This window comes from Dendrobates tinctorius, unplaced genomic scaffold, assembly GCF_039654945.1.
Source record: "Dendrobates tinctorius isolate UK_male_01 unplaced genomic scaffold, ASM3965494v1 ptg000116l, whole genome shotgun sequence".
Taxonomy (NCBI): Eukaryota; Metazoa; Chordata; class Amphibia; order Anura; family Dendrobatidae; genus Dendrobates; species Dendrobates tinctorius.
The window spans coordinates 20,514,680-20,538,378 of NW_027361784.1; the positions used below are offsets into that span (position 1 = coordinate 20,514,680).

Here is a 23,699-nt window from a genome sequence, read left to right on the forward strand (position 1 = left end):
TTATCTTTCAGGTTGCATCGGGGGATTATGTCCAGCATTACAGAATGCTGTAGATAAGCCCCTGATGGCGGTGGCCACATCTCATATACAAAAAAATAGGGTGACAGATTCCCTTTAAATGTTTGCATTTGGGGCTAAAATTTGCACCATTTACCATCTATAGTCCTGTCTATTGCTGGCTGGAAAAGGGGAATTAACTGAAAATTGAGCTAATACAGATGAAGAACTTGAGAGTTTCTGTATCTTATCTCTTTTTTTTAGGTTTTTCCAGCTGATTTATGACCACAAACCTCATCAAAGCTAAAAGTGCAGCAAAACAAAACAAAAAACCTGTAAAAACAAAAAAAGAAAAGACAGAAGTAATCACACTTTTAAAAAAGTGTAAAACTTTTGGTCACTACTGAGAATTCAAGAAGTCATTTCCAGAATGCAGCCTCTTACCACATATCCAAGTAGGGGATGTGCTCACATAAAGACGGGGTGTTTCGCCTAGAATCACTACTATTACCCAGAGGTTCTGGTGCATCTCTATATTGCACGTAGTAGTATAATTGTGCCGCAGTGAGTGGCAATATGCATCGCTATTTCAACTTTCCTCTACGATAACAAATAGTCTGACTTCAGGTAAACGAGGTCTAGATTCCGTATTAAAAAGTGGGTGTCCTGATGAGGAATACCCTTTTATGTAACATTTCAAACTAGTGTAAAAATAAAGATTGTGCGATGTGGGGAAAATTCTCTTTAAAAACACGTCATTTGCCCTACAGGCCAAGAAAATGTACAGATTAGCATATCGCAGATAATAAGTCTATAAAAAATAAATGAATCTTTCATATTCCTACTACACAATATTAATTTTATTACTGGGTTCAAAAATGTGAAGGAACATTAAGCTGCAGTTACCCGTCTACTTCCCGATGACATTCAAACGGCAGCGGTAATAATTGTCATGTAAAAAGAAAAGGCAAAATGTTCAGAGCAGCACCATATCTCCCAATTATAACCCGCCATTCTCTACAAATCTATGCACTCAACATATAGCAAAAGTAAAAGCTAATTATCTGACTCACTGACACTGAACCAGAATTGGCCAATTGTAGTTCACATTAAAGGGCATATATAGTCAAGACAATGCTACTACGTTGCTTAAGGACCATATTTTTGTCCATAGGGGTCAGCAATATAGTAATTTTTTTATATTTTAAAGGAAGCAGTATTATATTAGTCATATTCTTGCACAAAGGGGCAGTATTATAGTATTTATATTCTTGTATATAGAGGGCAGTATTATATTAGTCATATTATTGCACAAAGGGGCAGTATTATAGTATTTATATTCTTGTATATAGGGGGCAGTATTATAGTAGTTACATTCTTGTACAGAGAAGCAGTATTATAGTAGTTATATTCTTGTACATAGGGGCAGTATTATAGTATTTATATTCTTGTACATAGGGGCAGTATTATAGTAGTTATATTCTTAGACATAGGAGCAGTATTATAGTAGTTATATTCTTGTACATAGGGGCAGTATTATAGTATTTATATTCTTGTACATAGGGGCAGTATTATATTAGTTATATTCTTATATATAGGGGCAGTATTATAGTAGTTATATTCTTGTACATAGGAGCAGGATTATAGTAGTTATATTCTTGTACATAGAGGGCAGTATTATAGTAGTTATATTCTTGTACATAGTAGCAGTATTATAGTAGTTATATTTGTGTACATAGTAGCAGTATTATAGTAGTTATATTCGTGTACATAGTAGCAGTATTATAGTAGTTATATTCTTGTACATAGAGGGCAGTATTATAGTAGTTATATTCTTGTACATAGGAGCAGTATTATAGTAGTTATATTCTTGTACATAGAGGGCAGTATTATAGTAGTTATATTCTTGTACATAGTAGCAGTATTATAGTAGTTATATTCTTGTACATAGAGGGCAGTATTATAGTAGTTATATTCTTGTACATAGGAGCAGTATTATAGTAGTTATATTCTTGTACATAGGAGCAGTATTATAGTAGTTATATTCTTGTATATAGGAGCAGTATTATAGTAGTTATATTCTTGTACATAGGAGCAGTATTATAGTAGTTATATTCTTGTATATAGGAGCAGGATTATAGTAGTTATATTCTTGTACATAGGAGCAGTATTATAGTAGTCATATTCTTGTACATAGGAGCAGTATTATAGCAGTTATATTCTTGTATATAGGAGCAGTATTATAGTAGTTATATTCTTGTACATAGGGGCAGTATTATAGTAGTTACATTCTTGTACATAGGGGCAGTATTATAGTAGTTATATTATTGTACATAGGGGCAGTATTATAATAGTTATATTCTTGTACATAGGGAGCAGTATTATAGTAGTTATATTCTTATACATAGTAGCAGTATTATAGTAGTTATATTCTTGTACATAGGGGCAATATTATAGTAGTTATATTCTTGTACATATGAGCAGTATTATAGTAGTTATATTCTTGTACATAGGGGCAATATTATAGTAGTTATATTCTTGTACATATGAGCAGTATTATAGTAGTTATATTATTGTACATAGGGGCAGTATTATAGTAGTAATACAGTATTCTTGCACACGGGGTGCAATATTATAGAAATTATACTCTTTTCTATGGGGTAATATGATATTAATTATATTCTTATAAATAGGGGAAGTATTACCCATATTGTTTCCCAAGGGCAGACATATTATGCTAGTTATAGCTATTTTACATTTATAACCATACTGTATTTTTGCTTTTTTGCTCTGTAAGAATATAAACATGGTATGCTTCATTTCAAGCTGTATTACAGAAGTACTGAAACATTGCTTGTAGTGGGAGATTCAGGCTTTACAGGGAACCATGCGGTTGCACAGAGTTCTAGGTATTTCATATTGCGTCTGTGTTCTGCTGTACAGGATCCGACACCACCTGGCAATGCCGTGTCCGCTGTCTCTCTCTTCACAGATGACTATTTGTATATCACACTTGAAATGTGGGTTTGAGAAGAGAAACTTTCCTTTAAAGGATTGTTATACCGGGCCAATAAAATGACGCTGCTAATAGTTTGTTTCCTCTGAAGAAATTCTTCTTTGTGCGGTGGTGACTCATCTTCAGAATTGTTCCAACTTGTCCCTGAATTCGGCCCTTTGTGCAGAGCTCGGATTAACTTAAAAGTAAAGAAAAGCAGGTCGTCTTCTCGGCCTCCAACACTATTTTTACTTGCAGTTCTGATGTGCAACTGATGCAAAGAGATAAAGGAGCCAGAATTTATACAAAAAACACTAAATATCTTCTTCCCGCACAGTAATGACGTCAATGGGCGCGGAGGAATATTTTACTGGATCCTAATGAGGATAAAATATCGACAACTAAAGGTCTCAGCATTGGAAGACGGGTTCTAGATCTACAATTGCCGTTTCCGCTAAAGCTATTTATGGCGGATCCATATCCAAAGTTTTGTTCCAATGGTAGTCAATATTGCCAGCTTTACCATGGAGTTCCAACTGCCACCAAGGAACAGAACGAAGGTAAAGCGGTTGCCCCATAATGACTCCGTTTCTCATTAAGCCTAACTAGAGCATATAGACTTGATAGAAGGTCGGTCCACCATTCTGGGCTCCCTCTATGATTAGAACAGCTGATGTCTCTGATGGACCCGATACATCAGGGTGCTAAGGATACGACCACTCACTTGAATGGCCACCATGTAAAGCTACATTTGCTCGGTAAAAGCTACTATAGAGGAAGTGTACAGCTAGATCTCGGATGCTGGATTCTTTTCAATTGCCACAAATGTGACATGGCCGCGTTAATGGACTTGTAGGTGTTAAGTTGTGCTGATATTAGAGGTATGACATACTGGTAAGTAACGTGCGCAGTAAAAATCCTTACTAGAAGAATACTATGTTCTGGAATACCTTGGTGTCGTAGGCTGAGAAGAAACCTGGAAGTACAGGCCTGTGACCTCTTAGAGTATCAAATTTTGATTGCCAAAAAGTGCTGAATTTAAAGACATAGACTTCACACTTATTACATGAGTAATCAGCGGCAATGTGAATCTCCAATTTATGAGCAGAGCATCATAGGGAGACTTAGGGTATGTGCACACATTGCGGTTTTGTCTTCCACATAGTAAAATGGCTCATACATAGCGCTTCAAATAACACACTAGAAAGGATTGGAGTACATACAGACCACCAGAAGGACAATAAAATCCCAAAAAAATTTTAGTAAACAAAATCACATTCAAATGACAAGAGCCATGTATAAAGGCACCAAGGAGGGGAGTAAGTACAGAGACATGCCGGTGCAGCAGAAGGGAAAAACAAGGGCAAACAACCGGGGGTAGGTCAGGTCATAGCTTAAGTGATCAATAAGAACAACCACATAAAGTAATGGGCATAACAAAAACCGGTGCTCAATAAAAAGTAACAAATATCAAGAACCACCACACTAATGTAAGCCCCAAAGTTTGTTCTGCTTACACATTGTAACTGGCAATGTCCTTGCGTCCCTCTGCTGGCCCCTTTGACGTGCGTTTCGCGTAGATGCTTTTTCAAAAAGGGGTAGATGCTTTTACAATACAAAGAGTATAGTGGCCCTCAAATAACCCTCTAAATAGTATGATGGCCCCTACATAGCCCTGCAAACAGTATAGTGGCTCGCACATAGCCCTGCAAACTGTACAATAGCCCCAAATAGCCATCCAAATGGTCTCACTCCTTCAGTATAAGGTCATCCAGAGTTGTGACGAGGAGATTGGGGAAGGGATGTAAGTCCCTAAGTATGGTCCTGTCCTGTCCATCAGGGGAAAAGGAATATAAATTAAAATCTATAAGGGTCAGATTTTAAGAGCAATAATAGAGTTATCAGGGACTCAAATTCTCTGAGAGGTACCCCAATAGTGGGCAGCCCTATTCTGTCTGCAGAGTGCTACACAACTTAATCTGAGTGATGGCTAAATCACCGAAGCTGTGCTCTGTGGATTTTAAATACCATATCTCTTTATTAGAACCCGCCTCTGTCCAGGACCCTAACTATTCCTGATCACGAAGGTACCTCTAAAGTAGTGGAGGTTTGGGCCACTAGCCTTACTGTTCTCCTGTTATACCCTAAGTTGTCCCTTCCCCCTCCCTCAGGAGGCCTGAGACATAAATGCTAGTGTATAAACACGTAAGACAAACAGGGATAACAAAATGCCACTACCATACAAACCACTAACTGTAGGAATGTGCAAACAAAATGTGAACAGGACAATGAGGAAAGCATACACTCAAAAACAGCGTGCAACAATCTCCAACAGCAACAACGATCTCCAACTCAGCACAGTGATTCCAAAGAGCTACCAAGTAAAACTTTCACTAACAAGGAAGAGGAGGTCTGGTCAGATTTTTATAGAGAGAGGAAATGACCAGGTCAGGAACAGCTGTGAGATGGAGCTGCAAGTTTCTAGCCAGCATAGAAAGGGTCATTAACCTCTTCAGAAGCAAAGGAAACAAAATCCATTTAATATGAAACAAACCCACAGGCATAATGGAAGATTCCTAATAACTAGTGATGTTCTAACCCAAGATCTCCCAGGAGGACATGACCCACTCGTGACATTTAGCCCTGCAAACAGTTTTAGAACCCCCCCATATATCCTGCAAAAAGTTTAATGGCCCGCATTGATTACCAAAAGAAAATACTCACCGTTCCTTGTTCCCCCACTGCTCCGGCCTCCGCATCGTGTGATCTGAAGCTCTCCACTGATGTTTTGTCAGATCGCACTCGGATCGAAAATACAGCTATGTGCACGAGCCCTTAATCTCAGTGATGATTTTTATGAGTAGGGCTGTCAGGCAGCATGTTAAATAGGTTTTTTTCATAGGAACTACAGATATGAACCTGGAGCCAAAACTTTTTTTTTATTTCCAAAAATGCTGCCAATACAGTTGTGGCCAAAAGTATTGACACCCCTGCAATTCTGTCAGATAATACTCAGTTTCTTCCTGAAAATGATTGCAAACACAAATTCTTTGGTATTATTATCTTCATTTAATTTGTCTTAAAGGAAAAAACACAAAAGAGAATGAAGCAAAAAGCAAAACATTGATTATTTCACACAAAACTCCAAAAATGGGCCAGACAAAAGTATTGGCACCCTCAGCCTAATACTTGGTTGCACAACCTTTAGCCAAAATAACTGCGACCAACCGCTTCCGGTAACCATCAATGAGTTTCTTACAATGCTCTGCTGGAATTTTAGACCATTCTTCTTTGGCAAACTGCTCCAGGTCCCTGATATTAGAAGGGTGCCTTCTCTAAACTGCCATTTTTAGATCTCTCCCCAGGTGTTCTATGGGATTCAGGTCTGGACTCATTGCTGGCCACCTTAGAAGTCTCCAGTGCTTTCTCTCAAACCATTTTCTAGTGCTTTTTGAAGTGTGTTTTGGGTCATTGTCCTGCTGGAAGACCCATGACCTCTGAGGGAGACCCAGCTTTCTCACACTGGGCCCTACATTATGCTGCAAAATTTGTTGGTAGTCTTCAGACTTCATAATGCCATGCACACGGTCAAGCAGTCCAGTGCCAGAGGCAGCAAAGCAACCCCAAAACATCAGGGAACCTCCGCCATGTTTGACTGTAGGGACCATGTTCTTTTCTTTGAATGCCTCTTTTTTTCTCCTGTAAACTCTATGTTGATGCCTTTGCCCAAAAAGCTCTACTTTTGTCTCATCTGACCAGAGAACATTCTTCCAAAACGTTTTAGGCTTTTTTCAGGTAAGTTTTTGCAAATTCCTGCATGGCTTTTTTATGTCTCGGGGTAAGAAGTGGGGTCTTCCTGGGTCTCCTACCATACAGTCCCTTTTCATTCAGACGCCGACGGATAGTACGGGTTGACACTGTTGTACCCTTGGACTGCAGGGCAGCTTGAACTTGTTTGGATGTTAGTCGAGGTTCTTTATCCAACATCTGCACAATCTTGCGTTGAAATCTCTTGTCAATTTTTCTTTCCCGTCCACATCTAGGGAGGTTAGCCACAGTGCCATGGGCTTTAAACTTCTTGATGACACTGTGCACGGTAGACACAGGAACATTCAGGTCTTTGGAGATGGACTTGTAGCCTTGAGATTGCTCATGCTTCCTCACAATTTGGTTTCTCAAGTCCTCAGACAGTTCTTTGGTCTTCTTTCTTTTCTCCATGCTCAATGTGGTACACACAAGGACACAGGACAGAGGTTGAGTCAACTTTAATCCATGTCAGCTGGGTGCAAGTGTGATTTAGTTATTGCCAACACCTGTTAGGTGCCACAGGTAAGTTACAGGTGCTGTTAATTACACAAATTAGAGAAGCATCACATGATTTTTCGAACAGTGCCAATACTTTTGTCCACCCTCTTTTTTATGTTTGGTGTGGAATTATATCCAATTTGGCTTTAGGACAATTCTTTTTGTGTTTTTTCATTTAAGACAAATTAAATGAAGATAATAATACCAAAGAATTTGTGTTTGCAATCATTTTCAGGAAGAAACTGAGTATTATCAGACAGAATTGGAGGTGTCAATACTTTTGGCCACAACAGTAACAAGTCATTCATCTAACCTACCGGCTCAAGCCTAAAAGTGCATATACTTCATTAGTTAGAGGCCACAGCTTCCCTGCCAGACTGGATCTAGAGAATTAGAGTAGGCACAATGCATTGCAGACCACATAAACCCAATGCCCCAGGCGGCCATGGCGGTGCCATACAGCGCAGTGCTCAGATCTGCTTTCTGTGCTCCGCATTAGCAATGCTCTCCTCCGGAGAGACTGTCAGCTAAGACAAATTGCAGGTCATACAGATCTAAATGGTTACTCTTGTCCATGTGGGAAAGAACTAAGACCAGTAATTATTTTCTTTTATGGTCGTGTGACTAATGTTCACACTTTTTCATCAATATCCTTTCTGTAAAAAAATGGAAACGTATTAAAAAAATAACAGTAGAACTGTAGTAATTATACATTAGAAAAGTACAACGTGGAGGGAGAACTAGGAATTATGAGACCTGAGAATAATATTAATAAGAGGACGGTGGATGACAGATGAGTCCATGTCACTCTTGTGTTCTTGGAGTTGTCGCTCAGGAAGCCCAAACGAGGCATAAATTACTTGGGTCTGCCTAAAAAATTAGTTTAGTGCCATAAACAGAGACCGGATTGCTGTTATGAGGTCTGAAAGTAATATTAATAGAAGTAATAGATGAGTCTTATAAGAAAAAAATTTGGATGACATGTTTTTATTTTTTTTAATCACAAAATATATTAAAAAAATTCTGAAATCTTGCAGTTCTCATTCTGATCACTTGATCCTAATATTATACTAACACTTCGTATTCTGCAGAGATCACTTTTCAGCAGTCTCATTATCATCACAGACAGGATCGGATTTAAGGATAGCACATTTAAAAATGGATCCCTTGTTCACAACAGGTGATGTCCAAGCTCACCTCCTCCCCCTCACTGCACAACTCACAGAGCATGCTCACAACACTCCGCTATAGAAGTCCATGAACAGTCTATTGTTTTCTTTGTCCATGTAGCCATTTAATAGCTTAGCATTGAATGCTGTTAGCAAAAATTCAGACAACACAACAAAGTAAAGTCCGCAGGCATAAAATATAAACAGATGAGGAAAATAATATGCTTTTACTGTCCTAGTTAAAAAAATCAAATAAAATAGGAAATGTATCCCTTTTAAAATTAGACAAATGTGTTCTGTATTTGCGCTACACATAACAGTAGGAGATTTTTAATCAAACTTGTTTGTGAAGTCTCTTTTTTTTTCTACATTGAGGCAATAAAAATTGGTTGCAAATACGCACCAAACTCGAACTTCCCAGGCCTCACACAGACATGCGCGTAACAGACAACATATGGACATCACAAGGAACAAGTATAGCATGCACCAGTCTGGTCTGTGATAAAGGAGTTGTCCTGGTATGGCTCGAGAGGCTGTGATCACGATATGACTGCAGACTTGTGAATCATCACAGCGCGCACATTGCACACTGTCAGGACTCTCCAGTACTGGGAATCGACGGTCATGTGACCACAAGTAAGAGATATGCATACTTCTAGCCACATTCCGACTAGTCGTGTGAAGCCTTGTTCACTTATGTTGAGTGTGTCCGCAAACGTCCAGTGGGCATGTGGTCGGGAGTATGCATACGGCTCCTCCCAGCGCTGGAGAATCCTGACAGCATGCAATGTGCGTGCTGTGAGGATTCACAAGTCGCCAGTCACATAGTGTGACTGTAGACTTTTAGGGTGAGTCTCCACGCAGCGTATTGCTGGCGCTTTGGACGCTGCGTAAACCGCGCTCCGCCCAAAGTGCCGCCCACTGTTGTACGCGCGGTGATACCGCATGTGTTCATTGAACACATGCGGTATCACCGCATTGTATGCATCGACTGTGTAATCTATCTTGCGTAGACGGATCGTCTATGCAAGATAAATAGACACGCTGCGGTCTAAAAAGACGCGCCGCATGTCCGTAATTTCGGGCGTGTCCCCCGCGTTCTTGCCCGGATAGTGGAGACGGGATTTCATAAAATCCCCTCCACTATGCTGCAACAGCTGGACGCTAAAAACACACAATTACCAGACAGGGGGCAAAACAATATACTTTTAGCCTCCATCTAAAGAATGGAAGCCCATACTTTTTATGGCATATACTTCTGTGTATGAACGCCGCCTTACCCCCCAAAAATGACAATCTGTGTGTTTAGAGATGGAACTTGCTAGATAATAAAGTCCTGTGATTACAGCAGCAGGGGCAGCAATGTCTGTAGTCAGTCTGTCTCTGATAAGAGTAGAGTACATTTTCGGGCTTGTGTAGACAGTGACCGGTCTGTAGCTCGGCAGCACGCGTATGTCACATAGCAGACAATCATAATATTTTTCTTTACCTGAATTAGACATTCTACAGCAAAATAATAGCCGAGAGAGCGCAAGGAAGTTTTTTTTGACTGCTGTGATAAATGAAAGCAGCACAAACAGTCCATGTGAACAGGCCCTTAGCGGATTGTAATGTCCGACTCTGATCTTTCTACAGATGCATCATCCATATTCTATGTGCCCTCGGCTGATTGCTGCATCACGTCTACAATATAATTAAAAGAAAGCAAAATTTCTATTGCATTTAATGCAATTATATGGCAGGGAGGAGGGATAAAAATCAATTCCTCCATGGCAGCTCTCCGGTGACTTGATTAAATACAGGCCCTTGTGCAAGTTCTGACTTGGCCGTATTTGTGATTTCAGTTCAAAGTTCAACACAACTGGTGGAAGCTGCCATCATTTTTTTTTCTCCGAACCGATCACAAGGGGATGGAAATCTGCAGCAGTCACTTCTCATAGAAGTAGGTCAGGTGTTGCAGAGCGCTGGACACATGCAGAATTTTTTATGTTTTCGGAGTAACTGTTTCAGTGCCAAAAGCAAAACAGCTTCAAGATCAGATTCCCATACAGTAGGAAGGGTGTTTTTTTTTTCCTTTTTGCTTTTTTGGCGGTTTGCTATTTTTGTCCGCTTTTTCATGTTGACTGATGGAATTTTTGGATACCAGAGTATATGCTCTTTTACATTTTTCTTGCATTTTTCATGCTCAAGGTGGGGCTGATTTACTAATCTCCAAGTCTTGCTTATGTCTCATTCATACGAGTTCTATCCGTCGTTTTCACAGATAGCACTCATACCCGTGATAGGGTTGTCTGATTTTTTTCCCCTCGAATTGAATGGTCCACGGACAATATTGGAGACATGTCCGATTTTGATCCGAGGGTCGGATCAAAATTGGCAATGCAAGTCTCTGGGTCTGTGAAAAAATTGAACCGCACTCGGATGACATCCAAGCGCATTCTGATTTTCACGGACTAACTGAATGGAAAAGGTGGAGAAACTATTTTTTTTTTTAACTCTCCGCATCCTAGAAAATTGGATCACAGCCTGATCAAACACTGATCAGCAATCGGACCGATTTTCTCAGATGGAAAACATATGGTCGTCTGCACCAACCCTTAGTTTGCACCAAAGAACTGGTGTCAATGCCATTCAGCACATTTATAAAGGGGAGCAAAGAGGTGTAGCTAAAAATTGTGATCTTGAGCACTAAAATTGCGTTGTAATTTGAAGCAATTTGGAAGAGCAAACTAAGGTAATTTTTTTTGCTGCATTTGAAAAGTTAGGCAGTATAGGTAAGCCAAAACCTGGAATGGGTGAAAAATGCAGAAGTGGTGACGTGTTTGTATTATACTTTTCCTCTGATTGTTCCATTGTTGGATTTGGCGTACAAATACTGATGTAAAATACTGACCAAATACTGAATGTGAGAATATGGCTTTATACTGAAGCTACAGAAGCAGGGACTGGGGGACATTATATGCAGATGGGTGAGAACTGGATAAAAGACAGGAAACAAAGAGTCATAAATGGTACATACTCTAAAAGAGAGACAGTCAGCAGTGGGGGCCACAGGGATCTGTACTGGGAGCAGTGGGGGCCACAGGGATCTGTACTGGGAGCAGTGGGGACCACAGGGATCTGTACTGGGAGCAGTCGGGACCGCAGGGATCAGTACTGGGAGCAGTGGGGACCGCAGCGATCTGTACTGGGAGCAGTGGGGACCGCAGGGATCTGTACTGGGAGCAGTCGGGACCGCAGGGATCTGTACTGGGAGCAGTCGGGACCGCAGGGATCTGTACTGGGAGCAGTCGGGACCGCAGGGATCTGTACTGGGAGCAGCGGGGACCGCAGGGATCTGTACTGGGAGCAGCGGGGACCGCAGGGATCTGTACTGGAAGCAGCGGGGACCGCAGGGATCTGTACAGGGATCAGCGGGGACCACAGGGATCTGTACAGGGAGCAGTGGGGACCACAGGGATCTGTACAGGGAGCAGTGGGGACCACAGGGATCTGTACAGGGAGCAGTGGGGACCACAGGGATCTGTACAGGGAGCAGTGGGGACCACCGGGATCTGTACAGGGAGCAGTGGGGACCACCGGGATCTGTACAGGGAGCAGTGGGGACCGCAGGGATCTGTACTGGGAGCAGTGGGGACCGCAGGGATCTGTACTGGGAGCAGTGGGGACCGCAGGGATCTGTACTGGGAGCAGTGGGGACCGCAGGGATCTGTACTGGGAGCAGTGGGGACCGCAGGGATCTGTACTGGGAGCAGAGGGGACTGCAGGGATCTGTAATGGGAGCAGTGGGGACTGCAGGGATCTGTACAGGGAGCAGTGGGGACCGCAGGGATCTGTCCTGGGAGCAGTGGGGACCGCAGGGATCTGTTCTGGGAGCAGTGGAGACCGCAGGGATCTGTACAGGGAGCAGTGGGGATCATACTAATTTGTGTTAGGACCAAATCTTTTTAATCTCTTTGTTAATGACCTTGTGGATTGGATTGAGAGTAAAGTGTCAGTTTTTGCTGATGACACCAAACTATGGTTGGCACTAAGGGGTCTTTCACACATCAATGTGTCACAAACGTGTGGTGACAGTATTCACACGTACCGGATACACATACACACGTAGTCACATTCAAGTGAATGGGTCTGTGCACATGCATCAGTGTGTCTGTGGGCAAAACACAGGGCTGTGGGCTGCTATTTTAAGTCTGGTGGGGAGTCAATATCAATGGCATCTTACCAGCCTGAGAATACCAGCCCCCAGCTGTCAGCTTTAGCAAGGCTGGTTGTCAAAAATAGGGGGACCCCACACTGTTTTTAGTTAATTATTTATTTAAATAATGAAAAAATATGTTGTGTGGACCCCTCAATTCTTGATAACCAGCCTTGCTGAAGCTGACAGCTGAGGGTTGCAGCTCCCAGCTGTCAGGTTTGCCTTGCTGGTTATCAAAAATACGGGGGAACCCATGCCAGATTTTTTATTTCTTTATAGCGCAGGTGGAGGATGAGGAATACTTCCATCAGCCGCTTCTGCTGTCACTTTTATTAGTGGCAGCAGGTGTAGGCTGATGGGAGTAATGGTCCCATTAGCCACCGCCTGCTGTCATTGTTCTCACTTGAATATAACTCTCAACATTCTCCCCTGCTCACACTGATCTCCAGCAGAGCAGGGGAAAATGATGCGAGCCATCTTCAGCACCCTGTGCCGGAGAACAGCGCTTACTGTACCGCCGCTTCTGAGGTGCCTGTCTGTATGGTACTGATGCAACACACGGGCGGCACATGGTTGCCACGTGTGTACCGCAAGCACTGCACACACAGACACTGACATCTTCGGTACGTTTTTTCTGGTACTGGAAATATCAGGACATGTGAAAGCGGACCAAGGCTGTCCATAGCTTCCCCTATGGGCATCAACTCCTTGTTGCCCCAGTGGAATAGCATTCACTCCCTAGTTTCTTCATAAGTTAGCGATGTGTAGAACCCCACAAATGGAAGACCACGTCTTTGGACAAAAATGAAAAAGCTAACTTGTTCTAGCAGCCTCCTCCATCCCAGGCTCCGAGCTCAGTTTCCTCTGGGTGAACAGAATGACTGATGGAGATGTAATGTAACGGCAAACAACAGCAAAATAATTATCTTTTACGGAGTGGAATTTGTAAGGGAAATGGCTGATCGCTCAGCGCTCCTTCCCCAGTAATGTTACACGTTAGTCACAGAATACTGTAAGTGAAGGCTGGGAGATGACGGCTGCGTGATGGACAGGCTCCACATCGCCGTCTCTCTGGAAAACCTTTCAATGTCTTATTTTATTTTGTGAAAGAAATGAGAAATACAATGTATAGAGCTCAGCCTCACTCTACTGATGTTTCTGGCTGAAATGTGTAATTTACAGCCCTGCACATGAGAAGCCTTTCAGTGCAAAGCCAAGAGGTCGCATTTGTATAGCAAATGGGCTGTTTTGGCTGGAGGTGAGTAGACCCTGCAGTGTATAAAGGATTTCTAGATGACTCAGTTCACATCACAGTGGCTTCTGTTTTACTCTTTTCAGGTATGGGCACATGGCGTCTTTAAAGGGATTGTCCAAGCTTGGGGTACAAGTCTGCAGTCACTCTTTGTGAACTTAGACTTGTGAGTCCTCACAGCGTGCACAGTGCGCGCTGTTAGGATTCTCCGATGCCAGCACCAGGAGCAGGTGGGCAAGTGACTGCAAGAATGCAATTTACAAACAAGTGGTCACGTGCCAACTAGACGTGCTTGGCCTATCTCAATACAAGTGAATTGAGCAAGGCTGGATACGTCTAGTAGGGATGTGACCAGCGGTATGCAAATTGCATACTTGCTTTCGCATGACTACCTCCACCCCAAGACTGGACAATCCCTTTTAAATGCTGGTGGACCGGCCAGGTTTTCATAGACGAAGACACATAAGGAAAAGGTTGGTAATCTTTTTCCTGAAGCAGCTTCTCTGGTGGTTTTGCCATCATTTTTGTCTCCAGCATTTGTGATTAAAACTATAACTAGCAAGCGGACAAAATTCTCTAAAAATCGTAAAGAAATTGCACCACTGGAAGATGAAGATGAAAAAGAAAAAAATCCTGTGCTTGCCTATTGTTTCAGACACTGTAATAGAGACATCCATGTAGAGCCCTGCCAGGACCTTACTCCTCAATAACATCTCTAGAAACCTACGCTTCCCTGAACTCCTTGGTGATGTTGGTTCATCCTGCACAGGGTGTGTAACACTTGGCTCTCTTTCCTTCTACACATACAGACTGTGTACATCTCAACCAAGCCAAAAGTGACCAGGAGTACTACAATGGGAGGAGACTCACAGTAATTGACCGGGGCATGAGAACACAGCGAAGGGACAGTTGGGGGGGAGAGTCTAAGAAATAAGCTTATATAATCAAATTGGCTTGTAGGCTTAGGAGAAGACCCAAAGGCCATATCATACATCTAAGAAATATCAAGATTATTCCCAGGTCTTCAATAAATCCAGTTGATATTCGTAAAGACAATCTAAGTGGATAGTGGAATGATGTGAAATTTTCAGTTTTGGATGGAGGTATGTATCACCTGAACACATTTAGCAACCAGAAAGACAGAGACAATGTTCCTACACGATGTTTGCATTTACAGGATATGCCATGAATGTCTGATAATTGGGAGTCTCACTTCTGGGACATCACTTTTTCTGTTGAATAGGCTGCCCTTCCCATTGCTACCCTCGACAAAGTTATGACCTTGCCCAATTGTTTATGTAAGGGCGGAGTCAAACTTGCGAGAAACTCGCACAAGTCTCGCGTCTCAATACCCGGCACTGCCGCTGTTACTTGGACCGGAGCGCTCAGCTGCATAGAAATACATGCAGCAGCACACTCCGGTTCGAGTGCCAGTGACAGTGCTGGGTATTGAGATGTGAGACTTGTGCGAGTTTCTCGCAAGTGTGACCCCGGCCTTACTCTCGTAGTTTTGATGAAAGAATTACTGTAACAGGACACACCACAGTACTTACCTGTGCGGCCAATGTCCCTCTTCTTCTCTTATCAACACCTCGGGCTTCTCCATAGTGGCTTTACTACATTTGTGAGCAGGTCGGTTCTCAGCCTGTGTCCAACCACCACTGATTTATAAAACCTGCTCATAACTGCCATATCTTGCCTGATAATAAGTATTGCATCAAGCTACATCTTTTTTAATCTTGCACAATTTAGTGGAACTCTTGGCCAAAAAGGAAATCTAACCACCATGTTAATACAAGCTAGGTTTCCCTTGGTCTCGATTCATTTGCGTACTATGGTCTGGCATGAACTCTGCCTGACTTGATGTTGGATCTGTACAACCCTGGTCCCACAGAAACATTGATGGTCCGAGACAGCTGGATGATAACCCTATGAGACTCTTACTACATGTGGCATCCCCAGTAGTAAGTGCCCCTGACATCATGTGTGCATCACATCGAAACGTAATGGTTCTCAGGACTGGCTAATCAGAAAAGAGCTGGGGATTCTGCAGGTATTTATAGGTTTGCAGAGCTCTGGACAACGTGGCCACGGGACCAAATCCTGCATTTTGCTCACCTCTAAGAACCACACATGGTGCTTCCGATGTGAGGTACCAGAATTAATAAACATTGCAAAATTCCTTCCACCATATTTAGACCTAGTCAAATCCAAGAGTGTACCTTGTCTCAATGATCAGAGAGTGGCAGATTTGTATGTACGTCTCTACTGGATGTGGTGGTTGGCAGCTGCTTCACCAAGTGTAATGGTGGTCGAAACATAATTGAATTTTCCACTAGAACAGCTGGAGAGACTCTTACGGAACATTCATAATGTATCCTATGTGGATATCCTAAAAGTGTCTGCAATGGAAAATGTACTGAATATTTATTGCACTTTTTATGCAGTGTGTAATTTTTGCACATTTGGTGACTCTCTCAGATTGTCCGCCTCCTAGACTTCCAAAAGAGTTGGCAAATCTCCCAGGTGCTGACGAAATTTTGAGGAAGTCTCACATTCGGAAAGTGATTGTATGATGATGGAGCTCAGTTGTAGGGTGTCAGGCTGTCCCACTACACAGTTGTCCAATTGGAAGGTGGGACGCTTGCATGGGGTCAAAACCTCCAAAAAGGGAATGGTTATGTTTGCAAATTTTCATCATTTGTCTTCTGCAAAGCCAGCAGTAAAAATTCATTGCCTGCATTGGGGTTCACAAACTAATCCCCTTATATATCATGCCTTTAACATAGTAACATAGTTAGCAAGGCCGAAAAAAGACATTTGTCCATCCAGTTCAGCCTATATTCTGTCAGAATAAATCCCCAGATCTACGTCCTTCTAAAGAACCTAATCACTCTAAGATACAATATTGTTACGCTCCAGGAAGACGTCCAGGCCTCTCTTGCACCCCTCGACTGAGTTCACCATCACCACCTCCTCAGGCAGGGAATTCCAGATTCTCACTGCCTTAACAGTAAAGAATCCTCCTCTATGTTGGTGGAAAAACCTTCTTTCCTCCAGATGCAGAGAATGCCCCTTTGTGACCTTGGTATAAACAGATCCTCGGAGAGATATTAGTATTGTCCCCTTTTATACTTATACATGGTTATTAGATCGCCCCTCAGTCGTCTTTTTTCTAGACTAAATAATCCTAATTTTGCTAATCTCTCTGAGAAGTGTAGTTCCCCCATCCCCTTTAATAATTTTGTTGCCCTCCTTTGTACTCGCTCTAGTTCCATTATATCCTTCCTGAGCACCGGTGCCCAAAACTGTACACAGTACTCCATATGCGGTCTAACGAGGGATTTGTACAGAGGCAGTATAATGATCTCATCATGTGTATCCAGACCTCCTTTAATGCACCCCATGATCCTGTTAGCCTTGGCAGCCGCTGCCTGGCACTGGCTGCTCCAGGTAAGTTAATCATTAACTAGGATCCCTAAGTCCTTCTCCATTTCAGATTTACCCAGTGGTTTCCCGTTCAGTGTGTAATGGTGATATTGATTCCTTCTTCCCATGTGTATAACCTTACATTTATCATTGTTAAACTGCATCTGCCACCTTTCAGCCCAAGTTTCCAACTTATCCAGATCCATCTGTAGCAGAATACTATCTTCTCTTGTATTGACTGCTTTACATAGTTTTGTATCATCCGCAAATATCGATATTTTACTGTGTAAACCTTCTACCAGATCGTTAATAAATATGTTGAAAAGAATAGGGAATAGGTCCCAACACCGACCCCTGCGGTACCCCACTGGTCACAGCAACCCAGTTAGAGAATATACTATTTATAACGACTCTCTGCTTTCTATCACTAAGCCAGGAAAGATATACAGTATATCTTTGTACCATGTGAGCCAAAAATATTTAGAAGGTCGAATGGGTTTATGTCTTTTTACATCAGTTAGGCTAGTTTCACACTAGCGTTCTCGGGCGCAGCGCAGGGCCGCCGCTAAGCCCCGCCCCTGGCCGGCCCCTCCGGTTAGTTCTTCCTCTGATCGCATGACACTGCATGCGATTACCGTACCCTATATTTAGCGTTGGGAACACTGACCGTGCACTGACCGTGCGCTGGTATGATTTTGCTGGCGCTGCTCCCTTTTGGCGCTACGCCCAGCGCACAAAAGCGCGCTGTGCGGCATTTTTGCGCGCTGGGTGCAGCACCAGCAAAATCATACCAGAGCACGGTCAGCGCACCCAACGCTAAATATAGGATACGGTGATCGCATGCAGTGTCATGTGATCAGAGGAGGAACTGAGCGGAGGGGACGCGGCCAGGGGCGGGGTTTAGCGGCAGCCCTGCGCTGTGCCCAAGAACACTAGTGTGAAACTAGCCTTAAGGAATTTTCTCCTCTGACCTTGTGGAGGCATCAGGACCATGGACCAGACCTCAATCACCGGACAATGACAGTTTCACACTCCTTATCTATGAACTGTTCCAATATTTACAGCCATAACTGTTTCTCCCTCTCTCATAATGATCGTTCTGCTTAACGTCACTTGTCTTATCTACTGCATTTTTCTTCTGCTGTTTTGTGTATAAATATGTGATTCTTCAGATTTTGTATTAGTCAATGCCTGATGAAGAGACCTGAGTTGTCTCAAAAGCTTGCAATTTGTTACCATCTTTTCAGTTAGCCATTAAAAGGTATCAACTACTGAGGACTCTCAATTCTAAATTTTTTTTATCACCAAGCCAGTTACTTACTCATTTACACACATTTTCCCCCAGACTGATCATTCTCATTTTGTGTACCAACCTCTTGTGTGGCACGGTATCAAACGCATTGGAAAAATCAAGATATACCATGTCCAATGGCTCACCTTGGTCCAGTCTATAGCTCACCTCTTCATAAAAGCTGATTACCGTATATACTCATGTATAAACCGACTCGTGTATAAGCCGACCCCCTAATTTTGCCACAAAAAACTGGGAAAACTTATTGACTCGCACATAAGCCTAGGGTTAATGGTGGTCCAAAAAGATACTCCATAGATAAAACCCCCCATATGCTGCTGCACAAGGGTTAATGCTGGCCCAAGAAGATGCTCCATAAATACCCCCATATGCTGCTGAACAAGGGTTAATGCTGCCCCATAAGATGCTCCATAAATACCCCCCATAATATGCTGCTGCACAAGGGTTAATGCTGGCCCAAGAAGATGCTCCATAAATATCCCCCATATGCTGCTGCACAAGGGTTAATGCTGCCCCGTAAGATGCTCCATAAATACCCCCCATAATATGCTGTTGCACAAGGGTTAATGCTGCCCCTTAAGATGCTCCATAAATTCCCCCCATAATATGGCTGCTGCACAAGGGATAATGCTGCCCCATAAGATGCTCTATAAATACCCCCCATAATATGCTGCTGCACAAGGGTTAATGCTGTCCCATAAGATGCTCCATACATTATGCCCCCATATGCTGCTGCCGCTGCTGCTGCTATAACAGAAATGACATACTCACCTCTCCGTCGCTGGGGGCCAGGTGCCGGTGTCTTGAGCCCCTGGCACCGGCGATATTTACTGGTCCCTGTTCCATTGCTGTCCACCGCTGTGTCTCCCGGATCTCTGCAGTGACAACAGAGGGCGCACACTGACTACATCATTGTGCCCTCTGCTGTCACAGCAGGAGGACCCAGAGACACAGTGGTGCACTGCTTGGAATGGGGACAGGTGAATATTACTCTGCCCCGTCATACTCACCTCTCCTGGCACAAGGTCTTCTTTTCAGCTGCAGCCCCTGCTTCTCCCTCTGTTGTCTGCTTCCTACATTCAGCTGGTCATGTGGTATGCGCATATTCATGAGTTTAATGAGCGGTACCATGTGACCGCTGAATGCAGGAAGCAAACGGCAGAGGGAGAAGCAGGGGCTGCAGAGACGTGCCAGGAGTTGTGAGTATGGTCTCTGACACCCCCGCTCCCCCTCCCCCACCCACCCCCGGTATATGACTCGCATATAAGCCGAGAGGGGGACTTTCAGCCCCCCAAAAATGGGCTGAAAATCTCGGCTTATACACGAGTATATACGGTAAATTGGTTTGACAGGAGAGATTCCTCATAAACCCATGCTGATATGGAGTTAAACAGTTATTCTCATTGAGATAATCCAGAATAACATCCCTCAGAAACCCTTCAAATATTTTACCGACAATAGAGGTTAGACTTACTGGCCTATAATTTCCAGGTTCACTTTTAGAGCCCTTTTTGAATATTGGTGCCACATTTGCTCTGCGCCAGTCCTGTGGAACAGACCCCATCACTATAGAGTCCTTATATATAAGAAATAATGGCTTGTCTATTACATTACTTAGTTCTCTTGGCACTCGTGGGTGTATGCCATCCGGAACCGGAGATTTATCTATTTTAATCTTATTTAGCCGGATTTGAACCTCTTCTTGGGTTAGATTGGTGACCCTTAATATAGGGTTTTCTTTGTCTCTCGGCATTCCATTTTCCACTGTGAATACTGTGGAGAAGAACGTGTTTAATATATTAGCTTTTTCCTCGTCATCTACAACCATGCTTTCCTCACAATTTTTTAAGGGGCCTACACTTTCACTTTTGATTCTTTTACTATTGATATAGTTGAAGAACAGTTTGGGATTAGTTTTACTCTCGTTAGCAATGTGCTTCTCTGTTTCCTTTTTGGCAGCTTTAATTAATTTTTTAGATAAAGTATTTTTCTCCCTTTAGTTTTTTTAGAGCTTCAGCGGTGCCATCCTGCTTTAGTAGTGTAAATGCTTCCTTTTTGCTGTTAATTGCCCTTCTTACTTCTTTGTTTAGCTCCATTGGGTTTTTCCTATTTCTTGTTATTACAGGTAATAACCTGAAAAGTTAATTTAACAGGTGACTTAATGTGAAAGTGAACAATAGAAAAAAAATAGCAAAAATTATCTATATTTGGGTTTAAAAAATGAAAAATAGAAAAATTTAAAAATGGAAATGAAAAATAAAACAGTTTCTCTTGTAGAATATAAAACATCTTTGAGCCTTGAAAACACAGAAAAATGTATTGCTGTAGAAATGAAATATATATATATATATATATATATATATATATATATATATTCCTAAAATTGACTTTGGGGTAAATTGACTCCAGTAGTTCAGCATGACGTAGTAGGGGTCTTCCTAGACCCGGAGATCTGGAATCTTGGGTGAGCGTTCCCCGCTTGTGGAGAAGATGCCAATACACAGAATATCTATAGAGCATTAATCAGTGTCAGCAGACGGATATTATGATACAGCAGAGCAGATTGGTGACAGCAAATCGTGGAGTCAGCACAAGCCATTTATAATAATAATGTTCAATTATTCTCACAGTGTAATGAAAACGTGGTCAGCACATTAACACTCTTCTATAGCATCCCATCTCATACTATTTCATGCTCCTTTATCTCATATATTTAATTTCCCACTCCCGGCATGGACCTAAATATCTTTTCATTGACACGCTTCTCAGTGATTAAGTCTGCGTTCACACGTTTGCGTTTTATATGCGCTTTTTTTTTTGCAGACAAAACCTGCTCTCTTGGCAGTAAGATACTCAAATAAGCAGGTTTTGCTTAGTTTTTGTTGCATTTTTTTGCTGCGTTTTTGTCAGGGTACATTGGTCTCTTGTGCACACTGATAAAGTTTAGTGCATAAAAATTAAAATCTGATTCTACTTCATCAGCTTTCGGGACCAGAAATGCAGCAAAAACTGACACCTGTACTTTTCAGTGGTTTTTTTTGCACTACCCATTACTTTAAATGGGTGAAAAATGCTGAAAAAAGCTTAAAGGAGTGACATGCTGCATTTGGAAAAAACCAAGGTATTGTGATTTTTGGTGTTTTTACACCATTTTAGCCCAGTTCCGCGAAAGTGGGCAGAGATGGGGCAAAATCAGTATGACCACTGGTAGCATTCCTTACGCCACAAATTTTATTCCAGTCCTGAGGCGAGGTGCATAGAAATGGCGAGGCAAACAGAGAAGGCAGGGCACATAGAGGTGGCGAGGCACATAGAGGTGGTGAGGCACCGAGAGGTGGCGAGGCACACAGTGGTGGTGAGGCACACAGAAGTGAGGAGCTGCACAGAAGTAGAGAGGTGGACAGAAATGGTGAGGGGCACAGAAGTGCTAAGGAGCACTGAGGTGGCAAGGAGCACTGAGGTGGCAAGGAGCACTGAGGTGGCAAGGAGCACTGAGGTGGTAAGGGGCACAGAAGTGCTAAGGAGCACTGAGGTGGCAAGGAGCACTGAGGTGGTAAGGAGCACAGAGGTAGTGAGACGCACAGAGGTAGTGAGATGTACCTCTTAATGAATTAGATGAGGTGTGAAGTGGGACAGCCACCCATATGTCCCACGGACACCCAAACACCCATTTCTTTCGCTTCCATGGTAAATAAGTTGCCCCTAGAGCTGTTTTGCTGCAGATTTCTCCCTTCTCTCCATAATAAACAACCACTTACTCAATTAACACAAATATGTATGTAAATGGGAAAGTCGGGAGAGATAGCTGCTGGCCAGAAGTGAGTCTGTCAGAACCCTTATCTAGTCTGTACGGGTAATTTTTGTCATATCCTTAGTAAAATGGTCACTGGTATGCATTAACTGGATTTTCTCATCTTCTGCAGGAGAGTGCTGATCCCCAGTCTTTCTGTTTGATGGGTGTGTGTAAGGGGTGGGGTGTCAGCGATCCTGCCCAATTGACAATTTGAACCAACGGCTGGCCCAACCTATGCACTCTACCATTCAGCAATTGTATAAGATTGATTAGGAAGACCGGCAAATAGCATGCACCAACTGCCACAGATTTGGCATTTCTGTAGTTTCATAATCACTAAAGTGAGTCTTTACCCCCAAACTTTAATTAAGCTATTTATACATTCATACAGGGCAGTTAGCCCCTTGAAAAATAATTCTCCAGATTTTACTTATTTTATAAAAAGTTTTTTTACGTTTGTAAAGACGGGCTTCGGTGTATCCAAACCATGGCCAATTGCTTTGTCCTTGGTTCTACACCCTCAATTACCATCTTCAGCCCTTCCCCTTATGATAATTCACAGTGCTTGTTGGAATATGTTTGGTGCAACAACTCTATTCCTGTCTATGAGTGTTTGGTTGCTAGATTTGTATGCTGTTCATAAAGTTAGAACAAAGAAAAAAAACTTCCAGAGGCTCACACAGGGAGAGCATGTGACTGTATTTCCTGTGTCTGTGTATGAGAGAAGCAGCCTGCTGTAGATGCTGCACAGATAGAGACACACAAATGATTTATTCCTGATCTATTAAGCTTATCGTATATTGTTCCTGAATAAAGAAGCTCTGTTGTCACACGCTTGGAGAGTATCCTGAATAATCCGCTGCCAACAGTGCTCTAAGGAAAACTCTCTGTATTGAATCCTGCACCATGTCTACAGTGCCACACTCTCATCTCCTTCTCCTGTTAGTATCGGCCGCCCGCTACTGTGCAATTCTGGGTGCAGCGAGTGGCCACTGCCGACAGGACAGGGGGATTAGAGGACACCCATGCACACCGACACTGTGTGAACTCCCGACTGTCAATGTGTGCCGGGTGGGGGATTCAATACGGGCTGCACTCCTTGGAGCTCTATTAAGGGTAATTGAAGAGGCAGAGCGGTGCACTGAGTACTTAACCACGGCAAGGATATACTGAAGCACTCACATTTACAATTCTAATAAAAAGATTTTTGCATAAAATAAAAAAGCTACTTCTGTACCACAAGTATTAT

At 42.6% G+C, this 23,699-nt stretch overlaps 1 protein-coding gene and 1 long non-coding RNA gene across 2 annotated transcripts in view; one reads left to right on the forward strand and one right to left on the reverse strand.

The window, feature by feature from the left end:
- SAMD12 (sterile alpha motif domain containing 12) overlaps positions 1-23,699 on the reverse strand; it is a 701,452-nt gene that overhangs the window by 87,252 nt on the left and 590,501 nt on the right. The window lies entirely within an intron of this gene.
- Positions 11,079-23,699, forward strand: part of LOC141101260 (uncharacterized) — a 35,382-nt gene continuing 22,761 nt past the window's right edge. The window contains exon 1 of the long non-coding RNA XR_012234921.1: positions 11,079-11,200. This is a non-coding gene — a long non-coding RNA (uncharacterized lncRNA). The remainder of the gene's footprint in view (positions 11,201-23,699) is intronic.